General features: G+C 31.6%; 1 long non-coding RNA gene across 1 annotated transcript; it reads left to right on the top strand.

Annotated features, from left to right (window-relative positions):
- Positions 1-693: 693 nt before the first annotated feature.
- LOC143248415 (uncharacterized) lies at positions 694-13,026 on the top strand. The gene is made up of 4 exons (XR_013026975.1): positions 694-803; positions 3,028-3,056; positions 4,159-4,234; positions 12,589-13,026. It is a non-coding gene; the product is annotated as an uncharacterized LOC143248415 (long non-coding RNA).
- The last annotated feature ends 6,252 nt before the right edge of the window (positions 13,027-19,278 follow it).

The following is a 19,278-nucleotide window of genomic DNA, read 5'->3' on the forward strand; positions in this document are numbered from 1 at the left end:
CCGTTTTGCTGTATTGATTTTGCATCTATCGTAGCATCAGCTACGTGACGTCTCATTTGAGTACCCCGTCATTGCTCAATTTGGACGTGGAGAACAATTTGAAGCTGGAGTTTCCTGCTGTCACTGTGTGCAACCTGAACGGGTAAGTTGAAAAGAAACGATCTATAAGACTTTGAGATATCTTTTAATGAGTAAAATACTTATTGTAAAAGTTAAAAGAATCACAGAGTCAGTTTCCATTATAGAGCACTAGATGTTATATAATTCATAAAACCCGTAGCTTAGTGAACGGAGCAAACAAAACTGTATTAGTAACATACAGTACAGTGAACTTAACTAACAAACCTGTATAAGCAACCAGTAATACAGTGAATGTAGCCAATAAACCTGTGTTAGTTTAATGTGGTATATGATCAATGATGACGTTGTTCGCTCCTTTACATAAAAATTTTCTCAACCCAAACCAGCCGTTTTTACATATATAATATAGCATATGGATTGTTGAAGGAACTCCAATTTATTTATTGTACTGTTTGTTGTTAGTGAACTATATCGGCTGTTGGTCAAAAATATTTCTTTGTTTAAGCGCAAAGGTGCAAAATGGGCTACTTACTGTGGGGATCAAATCCAGGATTTTAACATTATTATATGGATCATGTACATTAATCACTACATATATTATTTTCAGAAAGTCTACGTTTGATATGATCTTGTCGTCATCAATGTTGTTGAACAAGCAGAACGAGTCAGAGTTTCCAGAACCTTCACAGGAAACAGTCCAGAGCAACTCAGGTTCGAGACGTGTAAGTGAATCCACATGTTTTGGTATCTGTCTTTGTCTGTGTTAATCACAAATGTAATTTTTACTTCGGACGTTTGACCTTCCTGGAATTTCAAAAGACACTGGGATGTTTTCGGTAAAGTTTGAAAAAACTGACCAATATAAATTAGTTCCTTAAACATACGTTTTAATACGATAACAATAATACGTTTACCTAGATCTGTACAGTAGGTGAAAATCATTGTAGATGGTATGCATAATCACAGTTTGTGTGTGTTTTAAGAACGTTTGTGAGATACGCTGTGGAACGTTACATACAGTTTTATACTTATTAATATGGGACGACCATTCGTGGTTTCTGTCCTGTTGCCCGCTATACTGTAACCAGTAGAGGAATGGTGGTTAAATACAATCGTTCGGTCAGACAAAAGAATATTTCATGGTTTTAAAGCTACTGATGGCCACGCATATAACCCTTGTGAACTTTAAAAGGATGTTCTGAAACAAACAGACTAATATACCTTTTTCATCATCAGTACTTAATACGTTCAGGTGTTTTGACGATGAACTGAAATTTTAATCTACAACTTGAAAGATACTTTGTAAGCACATGGGTTAAATGACCAAGTTAGAAAACCCCTGGTTGCCTGGGTAGAGAGAAAAGCTAGCAATAAACAAAGTAACATACGCCACCACAAGTTTTATCCAGTTCTTTTAACTGAGTAACAAGACTAGCTGCCACTTTAAAAAACGCATTCATATTTAAAATTGTGTGATCTTACCATGTTTCAAACCCCAGGTTCTTACAACATGGTATGTTGACCATTGAGCCACGACAGACTTTTTAACAGAGAATCTCGTCCACGTGCTTTTGTTCGATCAATATTACAGGCCTGCAATTTAAACTTCATTAAAGTTGTTTTGTTTTGATAACGGATTTTCCTTTTATTCAACTACGTAGATTTTTTAAAAATAATATCCTTGTTTTTTTTTCTATCATGTAAGGATTTTTCTACAAATAGAGAAGAAATAAAACTTACTTGAATCAAATTATTATTTCGTTTACCACAATGAACATTTGTTATTATTTTGTTTATTAACAAAAATATAAACAAACGAAAGAAAAGGGGAAAACATTGATGTTAAACAAATATCTTTTAAAAACATTGCTGTTAAACAAATATCTTTTTTTAAAACTATGTTATTCTTTCTTCATTTTATTCTGAATTGTACGAACTCCACATCTTCTGGTCTAGAAGTACGCGTTGTGGTTTTTCTTTTATATATTGTGTCCTGGAACGTCTCGTTTAAATGACTAATAGCAATTAGCCATCATGCTAATGTTTCACCTTTCCGGTTACCTCCTCTCCATCTCCTGATGCTTTCATCAAACCTTCCCTTTGTTCTCTTCACTGATGGCACTAAAAGAAATATTAATGTCAAAGTGCATCCTTAAACAAATTCTGTGACCTGTTAACCGTTTATATACTAAGGGTGTGTTTCTGTTGGGTTGTAAAACGACCAATGAGACTTTCACTTGGCGATTTATCTAAAGAAACCTGTTTGGTTTATTTCAAATTTCACGCAAAGGTACACGAGGGCTATCTGCGTTAGTCATCCCTAATTTAGCAGTGTAAGACTAGAGGGAAGGCAGCTCGTCATCACCATTCTCCACCAATTCCAGAGACTACTCTTTACCAACGAATACTAGGATTGGTCGTAACATCATAACATCCCCACGGCTGAAAGGGCGAACATATTGGTGCGACGGGGATTCGAACCTGCAACCCTCGAGTTACGAGTCGAGTGTCTTAACCACCTGGCCAAAGAAATGTGTACGTAGCCAGTGGTTGTCAATATTTTAAGCATAATAAAATACGACGCAATTTCAATGAAAATGACTCACTTACGGAACAATACATGTTATGATAATAAAAAATTTATAAGTGACAGAGAAAATGGATGTGATTTTCGATTCAGCGTACAGGAAATATCATAATACGTGTAAACCTGTCAAAAGAATAAAACCATCACAAGCCTGTGTATTTAATAAAATACACATTATTTAAGCTTCTCGATTATATTTAGAGACAGTTTTAATAAAAGTTTAGGTGATTAATCTATTTAAGTAGTAGCAATTAACGTAAGTGAGCAAAACAATGCCACTCATATTTATCCATTGTTAGTTGAACCATTACCATGATATTATCCACTGAAAATATTACAAACGTGCATTTATTTTACAGGGTTTGCGTCAAAGTTGGACCTTTTCAAAGTAAGTTACTTGAAACGTTTGTGTTTTTCTAATATGAACAGACTTGGATATATTTAATTACTTTTAATGTTTTAGATATTAAAAGCTCTACGTGTTCGCGCTGCTTCTTTATTTAATATTTATCATAATCCTTGCATCATAGTACGTATCGCCATCTATGTCATACTTCTGTCATAACTCAATATTCTGTTTTGATGAGTTCATATGATAACGATGCGCTTCTTGTTGATTCAAGAATTTCACTAAATTTCAGACTATTGGGTAATTTTATGATAAGCATGAACCTGTTGATGTTTCTTGTCAATAACACTCGAGTGTTCGTGGAAAATCAACTAGTTGAAAGTTCCTACTTTAACTACGGAAACAGTTTTGATGTGTTATTCGATGAAAAAAACACAAGAGGGCTTTCTGCAAAGAAAATGGTTGTACATATATCTGTGTAATATATAGTAAGAATGCATATTATATTTCTATTTCAAATAATATATAAAGGTTGTGACGATTTGATAAAACTATGAAAGAAAATCCATCTATATGTATGGCTACATAAATATGAGTAAATTATTTCGGTAGATAATCAATTTTCATATATATTAACTTGTAGACTGCCAAGTATTTCAGCTGCTACAATACAACTCTAATGCTTCTTCATTTTGTAACTTTTTTGTAACGTTATTGTGGATCGAAAGTGAAATAATTTGTAAGTAGGTCAAATGCATGTATGGTTCTGAAATCTAGCATTGAAGTTTGGCATTATTGAGAACGAATTAACTTTTCCGTGGCACTGTGTTACCGATCGGCTTGGACGAGTTATCTCGTTTACGGCACTGAACAGGTTAATGTGAAATAATTGAAATGTTCATTTCAGCTTTTTCTCCTTACGTTTTGTTATCTTCGAATTCTAAGTTTAACAGGTTGTCAGGTTAAATTAGCGTCTCAACTAAAACTTTTTTGAGAAATTATATTAAAAAGATGCAACAAATTATAAGACTCGTGAGTAATTACATATGTATACAAACATTTACGTTTTGGTTGTATTTAATTAAAATTTTGGACGCTAATATTTGGTTATTGCACTGAAATAAAAGTTCATCGTTTTTAGTGAGAACTTCGCCAAACTTCGTGTGTTCTACAAAACGTTAGATCACATAATCTACAGGCAGCAGCCTAAGTATCAGGTAAAAACTATTTGTTCAAATTTTTTTGATTTTTTTTTTCTAACGAAAACAACCAGAATATTTCTGTAACTCATTAGTTTCGGGTGTTTAATAACAAGCGAAACATGAAACATGAAATTATATTTATACGACTTGGTCTTACGCTACACATGATGAATTAAAAATCTCAATATTGTACGTGATATATTGATTAATTAGAAATCTCAATATTGTATGTGACATTTGATCAGTTACAAATGTCAATATTGTATGTGATATATTGATGAATTACAAATGTTTATAATGTACGTAACATTTGATCATTTACAAATGTCACCAAAATATGACATATGATGAATTACAGTGTCAATATCGTATGTGTAACATGTTACAAATGTCAATAAAGCAGACATTTTGTTTCAGAGTAATGAAATCTTTAGTAACATTGGTGGACAACAGGGACTATGGCCAGGATCTCCTTAGTGGCCTGGTTCGAGGCTATAGAGACCATCTACCTGTTGATTGGATATGTTATTTCTAAATGACAAATCCAGAAACAAAAAGCACAAGATGTTTCTCGTAGTTAATAATAAGTGAAAATAACTATTAACCTTTTATTAATAGTTTTCACGAAAATCCTGTTTGCACATGATGTGATCAATGTTGTCAGTTATCGTTATTATAAATATGGTTTATCCTCATTTTTAAATAATGATTTATTCCATCAGAGTCAAAACTAATTTTAGAAGCTAGCACTATATGTTCAGTATCATAGGAACGGTCCTAGATTGTTTTTGACATAATATCTTGCTAGAGAGCGCTATCAGCAGCAACTGTCAAAAACAAAAACGTTTGACACTGTTGTGTAACTAAACAGAAATACTGAACACTGCACATTTACTGTACCTTTATCAGATTATATGAAATAATAAATAAAAGTAGTTTTGGAATTAACCTAATAAATGTAGCTGTTACATATTTTTATAAATATGTTTAGTTATACATTTTGGTCCATGTGTACAGTAAATACTATGTTTGCAGCAATATTGCAGCAACTGTTAATAAATGGTATATAAAATGTATATCATAGTTGTATACTAAAAAGCTTACTTAAATGTTACTAAATATTATATAAAATGAATATCATAGTTGTATTTTAAAAAGCTTACTTAAATGTTTCTAAATATTATATAAAATGTATATCACAGCTGTATTTTAAAAAGCTTTCTTGAATGTTACTAAATATTACATAAAATGTATATTATAGTTGTATCTTAAAAAGCTTACTTAACTGTTACTAAATATTACATAAAATGTATATCATAGTTGTATTTTAAAAAGCTTACTTAACTCTTACTACATATTACATAAAATGTATATCATAGTTGTATTTTAAAAAGCTTACTTAACTCTTACTAAATATTATATAAAATGTATATCATAGTTGTATTATAAAAAGCTTACTAAACTGTTACTAAATATTATATAAAATGTATATCATAGTTGTATTTTGAAAAGCTTACTTAACTGTTTCTAAATATTACATAAAATGTATATCAAAGTTGTATTTTAAAAAACTTACTTAACTGTTACTAAATATTATATAAAATGTATATCATAGTTGTATTTTAAAAAGCTTACTTAACTGTTACTAAATATTACATAAAATGTATATCAAAGTTGTATTTTAAAAAACTTACTTAACTCTTACTAAATATTATATAAAATGTATATCATAGTTGTATTATAAAAAGCTTATTAAACTGTTACTAAATATTATATAAAATGTATATCAATGTTGTATGTTAAAAGAAAACTTAACTGTTACTAAATATTATATAAAATGAATATCATAGTTGTATTTTAAAAGCTTACTTAACTGTCACTAAATATTATATAAAATGTATATCATAGTTGTATTTTAAAAATTATATAAAATGTATATCATAGCTTACTTAACGTTACTAAATATTATATAAAATGTATATCATAGTTGTATTTTAAAAAGCTTACTTAACTGTTACTAAGTAGTATATAAAAGGGTATATTATAGTTGCATTTTAAAAAGCTTACTTGAATGTTAGTAAATGGTATATAAAATGTATATCATAGTTGTATTTTAAAAAAGGTATACTTAATCCTTACTACATATTACATAAAATGTATATCATAGTTGTATTTTAAAAAGCTTACTTAACTCTTACTAAATATTATATAAAATGTATATCATAGTTGTATTATAAAAAGCTTACTAAACTGTTACTAAATATTATATAAAATGTATATCATAGTTGTATTTTAAAAAGGTTACTTAACTGTTACTGAATATTATATAAAATGAATATCATAGTTGTATTTTAAAAAAGCTTACTTAACTCTTACTAAATATTATATAAAATGTATATCATAGTTGTATTTATAATGTGACGATCAATCGTTGGTAAAAGAGTAGTCCAAGAGTTGGTGGTGGGTGGTGATGACTAGCTGCCTTCCTCTAGTCTTACACTCTAAATTAGGGACGGCTAGCACAGATAGCCCTCGAGTAGCTTTGTGCGAAATTCAAAACAAACAACAATGGTTTATACTTTTCCAAACTTCGCAACTGAAAACGACATTTATTTGTGGACAACCTGATATAATAAGTTTATTCGTAGGATATAAAAGTAACTGATAGGATGAAAAAAATACTAACAGTTATAACACAATTATTCCTTGGCTATAAAATAATTAATAGTTATAATAGGGGTTCTCGTAAGACGATAAAGACTATAATCATGATGTACTAAAAACACGTAGGTCCAAGAAGTCTTGATAAAACTGAAATAGAAACCCTTGTAATCTAGTGCTTTTGAAAGGTGTACCATTCATCTTCAGTAGCAATCTGGGAATGCCCAGTATAATTGATGAAGTGATATATAAAGATTTAGTTCAGTAACATCATAGAAACATATTGGATTACCAAGCTAAACACTGTTCAACGTTTCTGAATTAATCTAGATCCAGGAATCAGTGATCTCCGGACATTAGTTTCATTTCTCAGCAAAATAACTTTATTCTTCACTTACTTTTTTAATGAAATAATTCTTGTTTTATATATTGATTTACTTCATTTATATAAACATATCTTTATTAATCACTCTCCAGGTGTTATCTATACTTGATTTTGATTTATATAAACATATCTTTAACAATCACTCTCCAGGTGCTACTATACTTGATTTATATAAACATTCTTTATTATCACTCTCCATATTAAACATATCTTTATCTTTATTAATCACTCTCCAAGTTTATATAAACATTCAATCACTTCACTGATTTTATCAACATTATTGGTCTTCGGTTTCACTGACGGTTTGCACAGTGTTGTTGTTCAATCTCACTCTGTATGAATAGTGTTGGTCTTCACCTTCAATGACTGTTTCAGCAGTGTCGGTCTTCACTTTCACTGTATGTTAAACAGTTAGTATTTTTAATTTCAGCGTCAGTTTTAGCAGTGTTGGTTTTCAGTTTCAATCTCTGTTTTGAACAGTGTTGGTCTATAGTTTGACTGTTTGTTTTAACAGTGTAGATCTTCAAATTCACTATCTCTATCGACACTATTGTGTGACACTCCAGAGTAAGTGTGTTAAATGGGTTTTGGTTTTCTATGTCTCATGTTCCATCTTTGTACAGAAAGTATTCTACTAAGAACCACCCAACAATAACATGTCACATGTTGATATGTGAATCACAGTGTTATTAATTCATAACATGTTAATGTAGAATATCCTGTTTGTTGTCAACATTATTCACACCTGTTCTATTGCTATTTAAAAAGTTAATGTTGAACTTTGACTTCATCCTCTATTTCAAACTCAGCGCGAAAAGTGAAGCCGTCATAAACAGGAGACAGAAATGAACGGACGGACAGACACCACTGTTCACGATGTATATAAAACAAGTAGTAAATAATGTTCTATGTCCAATCACATTCAAATATTGTCTGAAGCTACTTTCAAAGCCGGCCTTAATTGGTTGTTGTGCAGATCCATTCTGTAATATCATACAAGAGAAAATAAAAAGATTGTTGTCAGTAAACCACTAAGAAATTTGTACAAAAAACGAGACATGAGTAATTAGTATGTGAAGAAATGAAAATTAATTAACAAATATAATCACAGGATTTCGAATTAGTAGTTAAAAATAGGTAGATTGTGTACTGGAGAAACTAGTTTACATGTAACAAACATGATCTGTGTACTGGAGAAACTCGTCAGTTTACATGTTAACAAACATGAAAGTCTGAATTGGTGTAAATTCTTCTTTGTGACGTGCACTGAATGAATGTTACAAAACTAAAGAATCTAAAATATTTCTGAGTAAAACTGTTAGTATACATTTATAATTATGTTATACTTAAAGTTTAAAATTTGATCCGTGGGTGGTGCACCCAACATCTGAAAGGTGCTCCCAAATCGGGTAGGATAAAAAAAAGCGGTTAGACAGATATATTAAAAAAACAAAAAGCACAGAGTAATACAGTGATAGATAATTACTTTTATAACTCACAAGTTATGTTATTGTCCCAGATTAGTTTTAACACCATACCATACTCATGGGATTTTTCTTGACTAACAACATCCGAATTTATCTTTATTCATGACATGTACATATTTCACGAGTGAAGACGGTGAAGCCTGTTGTATTAAAAAACCGAACGTGATTTTGAATCATTGAAATCATTAGAACTAAATAAATTTTGAAAACACAAACAAGTCTGAAGACATGTGGACGAACATACTGTGGAAAATCTAAATTTTGTGTTGTTGAAAACAAATTAATAAAATGTTATTGTTCTGGAGAGTGGGGAAATTTTATTTTTAAGCTTAAGGTACTTTTGCTAAATGCTACTAAGCTTTTCATAATAAAGCTTTAACAGCTTTTACTTTTTGGAAGGAAAGACATTCACTGAACTTTATAAGTAAAATTTGGACAAACATTATGATAGTAGTATGGTTACAGTAATATTAAGAAAATGTTTAGTACAAAATATTATCTCAATATATTGTTTGCTTCAGAGCGAAACCTTTTGTTGTGTCTAATGCATCGAACTGAAAAACAGAGTTTGAGCTTTAAGTCTGTAAACTAACACTACCTCACTGGACACTACAAGCACATTAGAAACTAACATAATCCTACTGATATGATCATAGTAGCGATAATGAAGTGTTTAATAGATATAATCACAGCAAAATATTGGCACAAAATTAACAATCATTCACTAAGTATTAAACACTAGCTAAACAGGAGAGCTTAATCTTGAAGATGTCACTAGTATGGACTTAGATCTTACTCTTAACTTCATAATCATTGCTGTCTAATACTAAATATAGATTCATCTTGCAATTAGCTTTGCCTTTTCTTTTACCAAGAGAAAATAATGAAACTGAGATACCTCATTACAAAGGTAAAGTATACCAAAATATAAATTTGATAGCAAAACAAAATGTATACAGAAGTACACCTGAACTAACTATATTCAAATTTTTTTTATTTATTTATTTTGGTAATATTTGGTTCTATCACTGATCCACTAAAGTTGATAATAGATAAAAGAATTTTCCAGTTATTGGTCATTTCTCGAAAACAACTTTTACAGTATTTAGTAAATGTTCAAATCATTTATGAAGAAAGATGCCAAAATGTAAGTTCTCTAACCAAAATTATTCTGAGATCTTCAAACAAGATAAAATTAAACGTTCTCTTACTTCCTTATCTCTACATGCAGCAAAACACTACACTTTTCCTTTATATCCACTGATAGTAATCCAAATGGATTCAGTGTCATGGCTATTATCTTTTATATCCTCAAATCCAACAGGAAGTAACTCATATTTTACATATAAAGTAACTTCTCCCAGATTTTTAATACTATATTTCAATTAAATAGCCAGCAACCCTGTATTTCAAAGAAATTTCTGTCATCAAAATCATCTACATTTAAACATATCTTAGTTATTCCCTTTATATCAAAATCTTATGTTCCTAACAGCACTCTAAAGTTATCAATTTTATTACTTGTACTTTTAGCATTACAATACTACAATTAAGCCTATTCTTGTAAGTTTCATACCAACTTTTTTATGTTCAAGTTTTCTCAGCCTCTTATTATTTTTCCATTTAGTTTATCATGGCTCTCTTCATGTTTTAGTGACTCTTGTCTTTCTCTTACATCCGAGCTAACAGTCTTAACAGACAAACCAGTCCATATGCTATTTAAATGTAAACCACCCATTCCAAAGAGATCTCATTATACACTGAATTGATCCTTCAAGTTCAACCAATCAATCTATTCATTTTTTACATATCAGTATAAGCCTATCATTTGTCCTAGTGAATTACATATAATTTAATACCGACAGTTAATTCCGGGTAATACTCCTGAAGTTGTGAATTCCTTCTTTAAATAGCGACCTGGCATGGCCAAGCGCGTAAGGCGTGCGACTCGTAATCCGAGGGTCGCGGGTTCGCGCCTGCATGGCGCTAAACATTCTCGCCCTTTCAGCCGTGGGGGTGTTATAATGTGACGGTCAATCCGACTATTCGTTGGTAAAAGAGTAGCCCAAGAGTTGGCGGTGGGTGGTGATGACTAGCTGCCTTCCCTCTAGTCTTACACTGCTAAATTAGAGACAGATAGCCTTTGAGTAGCTTTGTGCGAAATTCCAAAAAAAAAAACAATCTTTAAATATCTTTAACCCTTCTATATATTAATTACCTTCTCTTTGCTACCTTTACCTACATCATTAACCCATACATATACCACAAAACTACATTTTGCTATTCCTCTTTATTCTCCGTTCGTTAGTTGTATCTTTCATCTATGTTCTAATGTAACATCATAATTTCATTCTTTTCTTCCTAACTTCACAAACTACCCGCTACATACGCTGAAATCTGTTGCTAAACCCTTTATAGTGAAATAGGTTCGTTAGAAATAAATTCACTACCTTTAGCTCTAATAGTGTTTTTCTAACGTTCTGAAAGCTATTGTTCAGGTAGGGTAACGTTTAACAAGGTTATTTGTAAAATTTATATTGAACCGTAATATTACATTTACGAAGACAACTATCGTGTATGGCACGATGAGAACTCGATCTCGATTGTTGCCCCATCTAGTGTTAAATATATCATAAATAAACTTGAATTGCAGGAGTTTAAAATATGCGTTTGTTTGTTTGTTTGTTTTGGAATTTCGCACAAAGCTACTCGAAATATGCGTTCAATTATAATTTATATTGTTTGTTTATTTTTTAATTTCGTACAAAGCTACTCGAGGGCTATCTGTGCTAGCCGTCCCTAATTTAGCAGTGTAAGACTAGAAGGAAGGCAACTAGTCATCACCACCCACCTCCAACTCTTGGGCTACTCTTTTACCAATGAATAGTGGGATTGACCGTAACATTATAACACCCCCCACGGCTGAGAGGGCAAGCATGTTTGACGCGACCGGGATGCGAACCCGCGACCCTCAGGTTACGAGTCGCACACCTTAAACGCTTGGCCATATAATTTATAACTAGATTTATATTATTAAATTTTTTAACGCTTAAACCCGTATCTTGGAGTAAGGTACCTTTTATGTATAAATTACATACTGGATTAAAGATAACTTCTCCTTTACTTTTATGGATAAACAAAAAAATGAAATCAAATCAAATTTTTTTTCTCTTTTTCAATATTTCGGCGCACTAATTGCTAATGCATATACAAGGTGTACTATTTTTGTAAGCTTTCTTATAAAATTGAGCAAAAATCACGATATATGATATACTAATTTAATAAATTTTCACTATCTTAAATTATGTGATATGGTGTAAGGCACAGGATTTTTGTATGTTAGTTACGATGAGTATCGCGATATTATGTGTATTAATACACGCGTAAGTCTTCGCGAGTTTAGGGTAAGTATCACATTATTTTATGTACTTTTTACAAATATTCATGAATTTAATGAGTGTCATGGTACTATGTGAATCATTTTGTAACTTTTTGAGTATTTAAATTGAGTGTTGCGATATTAGATAGCTTCATTTTTATATAAATCTTTACGTATTTCGGATGAGTTAACGCGATATGAAGTGTAACACTTCTGTATTTCTATTGTATGTCATGTCATACCCTACCATTTCCCGCTGGTACAGCGATAAGTCTACGGATTTACAACGCTAACATCAGGGATTCGATTCCCGCGATCGACTAAACTAATAACCTTATTGGGCTGTGCTATAATAAAACACACACAGACTACTAATCTTATATTTTAAAAGAAAATATATCTAAAATATAAATATAATCGATATAGCACTATAATGGGTCTATTCTCCTTTTTTTAGGTTGCTTTCCCAAGCAGCACCGTTCAGCCGCGAATTGACGAAACTACCATAAATTAGTCAGAAGAAATAGTGAAACAAATAATATGGCACCACCTTTTTCCAAAACTTAATTCTCGGTGATAGTATCTCAGAAATATCGCAAGGTAAAGGATATAAATGGCTGTTTTCCCTATTAACGTTTTTGTTTTTCATTCTACATCGTATTAATGGTCAATTATACTTCAAATAAATATAGGGAATATCATATTACTGCGTGACATTTATTTTTGCGCTGTCTCTCATACCTTTATGTGAATTAGATTTATTTATCTCTGGATATGCCCAAACATATGTATAGGATTTGTGTGTGGCAAGTCGACGACTGCAATAGATACCATTTAAATGTATGTACTCTAAAACGTTGTATAATAATTATTCAGCTAATTTTAAAATTATACGAGTGTCGATAATTTGTACATATTTACTTATCTTTACAACATAATGTATCTAAATTGATGAAATATAATTTCTATTCACACGAAGTATGTAACATTTAAAAGCCATCTTATCTGGAACACACTGACGCAGTTAAATACATTTCTATTAATCACTATAATTAATTCAAAGATAATAATATTTTCAAAATTGATAATGAAACAAAATAAACAACTTCTTAAGGCAGAAAAGAAACGAATAATTATTTCTGATCCATGTCGAACACTTTAGATTTTTCGTTTAATTATCATATCCCTATATCTTCTATTGTTCGTGAGACTTACACAACTTTATTAAATTGTTTATTTGTTAAAAGGCTCTCACCACATCTGTTACCAAGCACTTTTAACTGAAGTTTTTTCTCTCACATTTATCAATTACAACTCGAAATCAGATATGTGCGATGAAACTGCTATAAACAAATTAGAGGAATGTGAAAATATCATCTACTTATGTTTTGTAACCAATGTAGACCGACTGGCTTTTAAACATTTACACAGTTTTTGGTATATAAACCATAACTTTATAGCAACCACTTCATAGTACGAGGTTCAGAATATTTAAGAAAAACAAAACAAAACATACTTGATGCTTTGTATTCTATAATGTTTGGTTTATGACGTACTCAACCATCTGTGTACTATAATGGCTGATTTATAATCCTCTACATAATCTAATGCTTGACTTGTAACATACCCAATACGGTGTAAACTTTAATGAATCTTAAACGTATTCAATTCTCTGTGTGTTAAAACGTGAGATTTAGGTAGTTATAAAACAACAATTAGTGTATAAAGAGGGTTTAGTACTTTATAAATCACACATTTTAGCACATTAGTGCACACAGACGGTTGATTTCTTTAAAAACTAGATATCAGAATACACTAATGTCTGGTTTATAATTATTCATTTATCTGTAAACGCTTACGTTTGATTTACAGTGTACTCAATCTTTCTTCATAAAGATTATTTCTGTGTTTTGCAGCATTTTATATCTGTTAGTTACCGATCCTATTTAACATTAACTGTAAATGTAACCTGTTCCAACATCAGTACATTATAATGATTAAGGCCTGGCATGGCCAAGCGTGTTAAGGCGTACGACTCGTAATCTGAGGGTCGCGGGTTCGCATCCCGGTCGCGCCAAACATGCTCGCCCTTTCAGCCGTGGGGCGTTATAATGTTACCGTCAATCCCACTATTCGTTGGTAAAAGAGTAGCCCAAGAGTTGGCGGTGGGTGGTGATGACTAGCTGCCTTCCCTCTAGTCTTACACTACTAAATTAGGGACGGCTAGCACAGATAGCCTTCGAGTATTTTTGTGCGAAATTCAAAAACAAACAAATAAACATTATAATGGAACAAATAGTGTTGTTGCAGATGATATATAGACAGAAATGCATAGACCCAGTATTAAGGCGTTCGACTCGTAATCCGAGGGTCGCGGATTCGAATCCCTGTCGCATCAAACATGTTCGCCCTTTTAGTCGTGGGGGCGTTATAATATGGCCTTCAATCCCACTATTCGTTGATAAAAGAGTAGCCCAAGAGTTGGCGGTGGGGGGTGATGACTAGTTTTACACTACTAGAATAGGGACGGCTAGCGCAGATAGCCCTCGAGTAGCTGGAAATCTTCGTTCAGTATCGACAACAACAACAACGTTGAGTAGATCTCCTGGTGATGTACAAGTACTTATCTCCTGTTTTGAATGTGTTAAGTACGTTTACTATTTACCTCTACCATACACGCTTCGTGACATTAAACATTCAGAATGTACCAAGCTAACAAGAATAAACTTTGGATATTGGAATTTTTTTTCAATATTTCCATGAGTGATGGAAAATTATTTTAATCTTAGTTGTTTAAGTGCCCTTAAACAAAGGATTTTTATTTTAAAATCATGATAACAGTCTATATATCCGATCATCTTTCCTCATTTTCAAGCATCAACGACTGAAACGTAGAGAGTTGCAAGTGAAAATGGCGTAAAAATTGACCCAGTCTTAGGTCCACAAAAACGAGAAAATTAGCGTGACCGAATGGAAGGGCTATACGTTCCACAATAAGTGACACATACCAAATGAAAATATGTATCGACAGCAAAGTTCACACATTTCATTATTCTATTGCCGTTAATATGTTTCAGGTTTGATACTAGTCGTAAACCCATGTTCTTGTAATATATGATGGGTGAAAGTTACAGCAACAATGAAAAGTAACTACCATGTCTGTGTGCACTGCATGCCAAACAAGGTATGGTTTCACCAAGACAACACATTGAGCCCACGTTTAAATAAACACGAGAGGCCCTTTATAACATGTATTCACAAACTGAACTTTATGTGCAGATATCTCACGTGAACTTCTGTATTAATAAATAGCTGGAATGAACCCTCTCAAGGCGTTATTTGTACATGTTTGGTAAACATTGGAAGGTATAATTTATACTAATATAAGAAATTAATATATATTTCTTTCACGCCCTAAGAACTAGTAACAGCCTCGAGGGGAAAATTGTACTACTGAATTAAAATAACGTGGAAAATAAACTTTAATTTGTATTTCCAAACATGAAAAACTTCATATTAATATTTATTTATTGAATTCTTTTACTTTATTCCATTTTGTACATCTCAATGAAAGTCACGAATTTTTATTTTACTTATGATTTAAGGTACAATTCCAACGTAATTATTAATGTTTGTACATTATTTATTTATTTGAGTTTTGTATGACACCCTCAGCCACAGAGCAGGAAAAACAGAATAGTTTGAAATAAAATAGCAACAATTTGTTCTTGTAACTTGAGTAAAAGAGCGTTTTTATTGATTTTAGCCAATCGCTGTTTCCCAAAATCGTTTGTAGTGATGTATACCATTGCCTATACTTTAACTTCCAAATTTCATAGTCTACTGATGGAAACGCGTCATGTAAGTTTTCCATTCTTTCTTTCCATCTGTTCAAATCATAGAGGGTTTTATTTCAGTAAGGATATAATTTCAGGTATACACTGAGAAGTACAAGCTCACTCCATGATACAATATTAAAAACAAGATATTTGTGAACAATTTCTGTAGCAACTATAGAACTTTTCTTCAATTTTGAAAATAATGATTGATCATTTTGTTTGTTATTTGAATTACGAGACTAAATTATGATGGGAGAATACATATTTTTTTATGGAACAAGATGATATATTGTTAGATAAGTCATTTCACTTTCGACCATACAAAGTTTCAGTTCGCCATCAACGCCTTTCATTTCTCAAAACCCTGTATGCCCCGAATGGCACAGTGCAGAGTCAAAATGTGTACTTTGTTTTTCGAATGAAAACAAAAAAATAATTGTAGTTCTAAAAATATACAATCATCGAAACGATTTAAAACTATTTAGGAAAAATAAAATCAGTATTTAAAATCTACAACAAAAGACAAGTTTATTTAATTGTTTCTTAAAATCATTACGATGAAATGTTTTGAAAATTTCATAGCTGAGAATTAATATCACATACATACGTTGGTATAAAATTAAGATAGGTTTGCATGACCTAAATATCTTACAGAAAGTAATTATTTACAACATAACTATTTTATTTAATAGTTTTTATATATAATTCGATAAACCACACAAATACATTTAATAGACACACCAGGGTCTTGTAGAAATATTCAAATAATTTAAGTAGTGAATTCTCCTCATCACAATCCAAAGATTATCTACAACTTTAATCATGTGGGAAACGATAAGCGGGAGGTTAACACTTAGTGACTTGTCTTCGTTTCTTTAGATATACATAAACAGTTTTTATACATCTGATGTCTTTTGTACACAATATTAAGAAGCAGGACCTCTCATACGCGGTGCTTTTTGTTGTACTGTAATCCTATGTAAGTTAGGAAAACATCTGTGAGATTTATATTTGTATAAAATAAATTATGAGGTGTCACCACAATAATTAATAAATGTTGATTTCTCTGGTAACTTGATAATTTTATGATTTGTATTTGGAATAGTTTTGAAGTTTAACTGCTTCTGTAGATATCATGCTAATATTATTGATAAAGGAATGTATTTGTACATACATGTGCACATTACAAAAACATGTATGACATGTATCTGTCAATAAATATATTTACATTATTGCCTAAACTGCCGGTACCTTTCACCTCAAAGTAATTAAAACTTTGAACAAACCTAATAGTAATAAGATCATGATGTCAAAAGGACAATGTTCAGATATTTTAAGTCAATGATTACATACACGTTACAGATTTTTCTTCCAATTTTACCAAAGATTAAACTGAAAGGATCATGACGACCTAAATACAAGAAGAAAACGTTGCATGGTCTTTATATATATGTATACTCATGTGTATACCTCTGTGATGAACATTTTACAAGTTAGAAACAATGAAGTATTATTAGTTTTTGTGGTTACAAGAATTGTAATTTTTCTTATAAAACTACGTTTTCCCAGCAGAAAATCTGTGGGTTGTATATTGATTCTCTTCCGTTCACTAAAGAAATCTGACTTCAAACTTTAGAACGTGGATGTAGATGTCTTCTACCAACTTGTAAAACTAAAACTTTTGTACCAAGTCCCTTAATTTTAAACTGTAATATTACAAATTACAATCAGTGTCATAAACGCTTGCTGGAAGGTTTGTTTGTTTGTTTGTTTGTTTTGGAATTTCGCACAAAGCTACTCGAGGGCTATCTGTGCTAGCCGTCCCTAATTTAGCAGTGTAAGACTAGAGGGAAGGCAGCTAGTCATCACCACCCACCGCCAACTCTTGGGCTACTCTTTTACTAACGAATAGTGGGATTGACCGTCACATTATACACCCCCACGGCTGGGAGGGTGAGCATGTTTAGCGCGACGCGGGCGCGAACCCGCGACCCTCGGATTACGAGTCGCACGCCTTACGCACTCGGCCATGCCAGGCTGCTAGAAGGACTCGAGAAGATACGACAAAAATGTATCACGCCAAAGTTTAACAGGAGAAAGACCGATTAAAAGAACATCGTTACCTGGTTAAACTTTATACATTTAGTGTGTAATTTTTAGATGTAAGAATGGAAAAATTGCTTGTCATGAGTATTTACAAAATACAAAAATTATAAAGCTTTGTAAAGTTACTAACAAGAAAAAATATACTGATGTTAATCTTTAACTTTAACGCTTCCAAAATGACTAAAAAAACAAAACAACAAAAAAATAACAGACACTGCGTTCAACCAATGGCTCACGATCTTGTATAATGTATGGTCTCCCTAATGTTCATAAACAGAATCATCCCTTACGCCCTATACCTTCTGCAATCAGAACCCATAGTTATAAAACAGCCAAATTCCTTGTAACTGTTTTTAATCCATTAACATTTAATGAATTAACTGTCCTGGATTCATTTTCATTTGTTAAAGGCATACATCCTTGTAATGAATGTTTAGTGGTTAGTTTTGATACAAGTTATTTATTCACAAACATTCCATTGGATTAAACTGTCGATATTTGTTTGGAAAAGCTCTTTCAAGAGGAGTCTCTTATTCGTGGCTTAATTATATCACAACTTAGATAACACCCATTTTGTATTTAACGAAAAACTTTAAAATAATTTTGTTTTTACCTTCATTATTAACAATTATGAATCAGATTTGTTTATTTTGCGTTTACTTCCACTTAATATAATATCGATAATTTCTTGTGCTAACACTTTTGACGTTTAAACGTTTCTCACAATTAGAATTATTGTGTTCCTTTTCGAATTTCCGTTACGTTGCTATGATACATAATATTACACGTGCGGTGGTTGCTGAACTGGAAGTATTTATTAACCAATGGTTCAGATTTTGTGAAAAATTTAAAATAACCTTAATTTTTTATTATTTCTTCCATTGATGTGTAAATCCTCTTATATACAATAAAACGTTTTTATTAAATTTTTCAGTCACGGCGACACTGAGTAACCGTTCTTATTCATGATAGAAACAAACCTAGGGAACGTTTTGAAATGAAACAACAATATATCTATGAAAACCTAATGTGACGTAGATAGAACAACGAAAATTAAACAATGCCAGAGTTTGTACTCTTACGTATCATAATTTTATTTCGGATGACTCATCGATGGCACCATTTTAGACATGTCTATCCCTGATGCCGGAAAGTGTCATTGACGATGGTGACACTGTCCACCTTACAAATGTTTTAAGTAT

This window comes from Tachypleus tridentatus, chromosome 4, assembly GCF_004210375.1.
Source record: "Tachypleus tridentatus isolate NWPU-2018 chromosome 4, ASM421037v1, whole genome shotgun sequence".
Classification (NCBI taxonomy): Eukaryota; Metazoa; Arthropoda; class Merostomata; order Xiphosura; family Limulidae; genus Tachypleus; species Tachypleus tridentatus.